Raw genomic sequence first — 5,759 nt, forward strand, 5'->3', positions numbered from 1 at the left:
TCAGGTGCAGGACAAAATATATCCTGGCCAGACCTTGTGGTAGATTGCAACACTGCATGCAAATGACAAAAACCAGATCAAGAAAAATAGTCACTACCATGATGTGGCTTAATGTGTCATATTTCAGGAGCTTTCAAATTTATTGCACATTTCTTGTATCTGAAGGGTGAAAGGACAGTTTCAAAAGAGATTTGTTTGCATTTGAATAGGCGAGCGTGTCTCAGAGACCTCCATTATTTAAAGTGTGATTATGCTGAGATTCAGTATTGGTCAGAAGGATATTAAAAATCTGGAATATCTGTTTGCTCTCTGATAATTGGAAATATCTAGATGGCCTTTTGACTTCAAAGGAATGTAGCAAGAAACCTGAGCTCATGTTGCAAAGGTCTGTCACTCCATCTGTGCAAGTCAGCTGAAAAGAGGTAACATCGCCCCCTAGAGGTTCATAAGATAGCATTGATAATAAAGCATTGCAATAGCATAAAAGTACTCTGTGCTCTGACTCAGTTTGAAAAGCCAAAGCTTAAAATGCCTGCACACCCTTTATATGGAAATGATCAAATACTCTAATATAAAATCACATTTTCTTGTTTTCATCCTCTCCATTGTGTGCAAATTTTCCCCTGTGCTCAGCACGGCAATTTGATCCTGGATTTTTCAGTGTTTTTGTTTTTTTTCTATGTAATGATTTCTAATGTGCTCAAATGCCTGCCCGCAGAGGAGACATTAGCTGAGTGGCTGGGTGCGGTGAAGCCATTTATCGGGCTGAGGAAGGGCGAGAGCGGTGGAGGATAAAGCCCCACGAGCGCCCGCCAGTTAAAAGTGGAACAAAAATGCATGTGCAGAAATGCTACACAGACTCACCAATCCTGTGAAAGGGGAACTTGGCTATTTATCATCCCAGCCTCAGATTTGCTCTAGGGGCCCTAACCAGACAAGCCCCTCCATGTGAATTGTCAGGGTATTCAAAAAATAAAAGTCTTATACATCGAACCTCTCCTTTAGCAACATCTAAAGGCGTCTAATTGCAATCTTTATAGCCTGGAATGCATTGTGCAGAGAACAGTGCATTTGCTTTAAAAGCCAACTGGGAAAAGAGAGCAGGGAAGAAGGTAGTCTTAGAGTAATTTCCGCTCTTCTTAATGTCCTTTCAGGTAATAGATCAGACTGTGAAAGTTTACTGCTGAAAGGAAGACAAGCTGCATATAATGTATTTCTGGATGCTAGGGCGTTTCTCTAGCCGCTCTTTCAAAGTAAAAGCAATAAAGCCATTAACTCGGTACCAAAACCTAGTGAGATGGCTACATTTTAAGACATCATCACTGCACTTCTGGCACTTCCGAGTGTGTTCCAAAAGGCAGGCGGTAACATTATGCTTCCTTATAAGAAATGCATAGGTCTAATTGGTCTAAAAATAATAATAATAATAAAAATAATAATAAATCTAAAAAATAATAAAAAATGTGAAATTTACAATGACAAATGTAAGCTGTGGTTGCCAGAACTTTACAATAAATAATAATAATAATAATAATAATAATAAAAGGTAGCAACATATTAGGTTTTACAGATTGTTTTATGGACAAACGTAATTTCCAAAGGAAAAAAAAAGTTCTTTATTTCCTTTGTTTTATTTCATTCGTTTTTCTTATTTTATTAAAGTTAAATAGTTCATATATTACCTGTGGCTCCTGACAATATAAAGATGTCTTATGAAACAAAACTATCGATCTGAAGAAACTGAACATTATTTACACCATTAAACCTTAACTACAACATGAGTCAAATGAATTCAAGTGTGAAAACTTAAGCTGCTAATTAATATATTAACTAACAAACATGTAGTCAAGGCGGTCGTTATTCACATATGAATTCATACGACTCACGTCATAGTTAACGTTAGTTCTTGATTAGTATATGCTTTAACCCATCATTAGTTCATATTAAAGTAATATTAGGTATTAGTACAGTGCATGATTATTTATTGTAAAGTTCTACTGTTGCGTGTACAAAATACGATAGTACTCTACAATTATGAAAGAATATATATTGCCTACAGCACCTTCATAAAGTGAATAAAAACATAAAGCAAAAACAATCCTAATGGGCATTTTTATTCATAATTTTGTAGAAATAGAGTAAAAAAAAAATATATCCTATATTTTTTGGTATAAAAGGAATATCTTTCCCTAAACAAAATGACTAGAACGCATCTGAGATCATAATTATGACCTCTTAGCTCGTAAATACGAACATCCCAGGAGGACTTGAATGCATTGGCAGTTAACAGCAAGGCAGTTTGGTTCGTTTTCAAAGACACTAAAGTCACCCTTAACCTTCTTCTCTTTTCTAAACCTTCTCTTCTTCTCTTTTCCAATTATATTCCCTCTCACTTCCCTGTCTATCTTCCCCTCGCTCTGTCTGCCCACCCTAACCCATTCTTCTCTCTTTATCTCTGTGCTTACCACTTTGTCTCATGAAAAAGTCATCAGGCCTAACCTTTCTGCTTACACGTGGGCAAGGGTGTCACTAACAATAGACTCGGTTTCTGTGAGTAAAAAGACCTTGCTTTGAGTCAAGACACAAATAAATGTGGGAGGGGGACTTGTCTGGCAGTAAATGCCACACTCTAATTGATAAGAAATGAATCTCAATTAGGGTCATTAATCATGAGGAGAGGGAATCGGCGACAGGCTGAGCGCTCCACAGGCCGCCGTCTGCAGGCGAGCCGAGTGGCGGAAATTGTGAAATTACCTCAAACGTCAAACTGTGGAAGAAAATGCAATGCTGTCATCGCAGTCAGTGTCAGACGCTGAGACAATACATCCTAGCTGTAGGATCACGCAACGTTAGAATAAATCTGCGAACAGGGATTGTCATGTTCCACCTGTGAGTTATTTGTTTGTTAATCAGCAGCGCCTTTGACATACAACGCTAGGTTTGCACAGTGCTCAGTGAACAATGTGTTACAGTTGAAGTGACATTGGTTTACATATAGTTTTCATTGCAGTTTTGACCTTTTAGTGTCTGATCTGTCTAATGTTCAGCCTGCCCATTTCTTATCTGGAATGGTTTATAAAAACATCCATTTATAATTGATGAGCACTGTGCAGTAATTCTCCCATCACAGAGAGCTAAAAACATACTATAACTCTATTGTTTGTTGTGATGATGTAATGACGTTATCATGCCGGATCTGGGTCAGCACCGGCGCCGCCACACGCTCGCGTCATGGAACGCGTGTCCACAAGTGATGCAGTAGAGACAAAAGTGTGGAATAAAGTCATTATTTTTGTTTTCTTTGCACAAAAAAGTATTCTCGTAGCTTCGTAACTTTACAGTTGAACCACTGATGTCACACGGACTACTTTGTCAATCATCTTGGACCTTTTCTGGACCTTGAACGTGGTAGTTACCTTGCTGTCAATGCAGGGTCAGAGAGCCCTCATATTTCATCAAAAATATCTTAAATTGTGTTCCGAAGATGAACGAAGGTCTTCTGGGTTTCAAACAACACCAGGGTGAGTAATTAATGACAGAATTTTCATTTTTGGGTGAACTAACCCTTTAAAGGGGTCATATGATGTGATTTCAGTTTTTCCTTTCTCTTTGGAGTGTTACAAAGTGTTATAAAGTTGCAAAGACTAAAGTCTCAAATCCAAAGAGATATTCTTTATAAAAGTTAAGAGTCAGCCACGCCTACCTAAAACAGCTCGTTCTAACACGCCCCCACATATCTACATCACTATGTGGGAAGATTTGCATAACGCCGTCCAAATGTTCACGCAAAGAAAGAAGGTGTAACTTTTATTCTCGCTGTAGTATTGTTGTTGCCGCCGCCATGTCGTGAAGGCACTGTGTGATTCGTTGTGAAAGCGAAACCACTTTGTTTGGCCTACCAAAAGAGGACGATATCTGCTTCGTCATGCCTGGAGCTGATCTGTGATATGACCCCTTTAAGTGCCACTAAAAGGTAAATGCTCTATTGCATTTAAAAAAAAACATACCACCTATACTAAACTCTACCCCAAACCTAGTCGATAGTGTTAACAAAAGCAAAAATTAGACAAAAATTCCTTTGTTGAAGCAACCATGCTATTGTAGCTTGTTTTCACAAATCCTCAAGCCGTTTTATCATGTTTCATGAGACTGCAGTGTCATACCGGGTGAGCTACCAAGCAAGTTTACTACCTCAGAAAAGCCATACATATGAAGCTGATTATGTGATGAAAACATTCAAATGTTTACATTTACAAATTAGGTGCTATGTTAAAAGCATTTTGAGGCCATACCATAAGTATTGTGCCAGGAACCACACATAAATAAATCTTTATTAATTGATAATCTACCCCCGTAATCATAATTTGAAAAAGTAAAAAGGAAGTTGTTGGTGATTTACTGCCACTATATTGTTCTCTTCAGCTTAAAACCACAATGAATTGTATGTATGTGTACGTTTTGCAAAAATCTAGGAAGAGGCACATAGCCTGTTTCTAGAGAGCCTAGGTTGGTTTCAAATGTTACACAATGTAATTGTTCCAACTTCTGAAGCAGTTTCAAGTAACGCTCACTTCTAATCTTTCCCCAATCTGATTCCTTATACTTTCAGTGAGCACAATTAAATCTGCTAAAGTCTCTTGACTGATTCATAATTTCACCGTTCATTACGATGATGAGTCAAACAGGACGCCTGGGACACCCCATCCGTGCATCCACGCAAGAGCATCCTCACAGGAGATATCCATGCAGCCGGTGAAGCCAAGGCCTCCAAACACACACCTCAGCCAAGATGCTAAATAATTCATTGACGTCAGCTGAAATATAATCAGCATCTTGCACATAACAAACCCGCGCAGGGAAGCTAATCAATGCAGTTTCTGCGAGCATACTGATATCTATTGTGTGTGCAACTACCAAACACAGGAATTACTGCATTGGTGCACAATTTTGCCTGTGGGTGTGTAAGTGGGTGGGCCTGGAAGTGCATGCATGCATACTTTGTATTCTGCAACAGTACAGTACAGATGGATGCATGTGGGACTACAGTAAGTGTGATGTCAGTGCTATTGCAGTGTGGTTATAATGCTTGACTGAGAGTGTATTTGTGGTTAAAACAAACTATACAGTACCTGTTTCCATGCTGGGTCTCATCCTAATTAAACCACATTGCTTTGAAAGACACCACAGGTGACCCTACAACACTGCAATTAACCTAGCCTCATGCAGCAGCTGCTGTTGCATGATTCCCTTTAAATTCTTTTTTTAAAAGAACATTTTTTTGTCACTGAATTTTCCTCTAGGCAACACAATTACATTAAGCCTCACATTCACAGTGCAATTGCTCTGCCATTACCCCATCACAGGAGCATTTCTGAGTCTCAGGCTGTGAGGAGGTATCCGGTTCATCAACAAGACTGTGAAATAGCTCCAATTCTCCCTGTCACTTGAACTGACTGTTGCTGAATCGAAGAGGTTGAATGCTAAATCACAAAAATGTCATGTGTGGGAACTTACAGCCTGCACACCAAAAGAGTTGTTGTCTGATTTGGGTTTAACATGTAAAATGTGACAGCAGAACTGCAGAAGTAAAAATCCCATAAATTTTCTCCTTAGAAAGAGTTATTATGTAATAATGTAGACATCTTTCAAGACAGACCATGAGTCTAAGCAAAAATATATGTGCCTATAGAGGTCTATGTGTGTGTGTGTATATATATATATATATATATATATATATAGGGCTGTGAGATTAACATGTT

The sequence above is a fragment of the Sinocyclocheilus anshuiensis genome, unplaced genomic scaffold (genome assembly GCF_001515605.1).
Source record: "Sinocyclocheilus anshuiensis isolate Anshui unplaced genomic scaffold, SAMN03320099.WGS_v1.1 scaffold569, whole genome shotgun sequence".
In the NCBI taxonomy this organism is placed as follows: Eukaryota; Metazoa; Chordata; class Actinopteri; order Cypriniformes; family Cyprinidae; genus Sinocyclocheilus; species Sinocyclocheilus anshuiensis.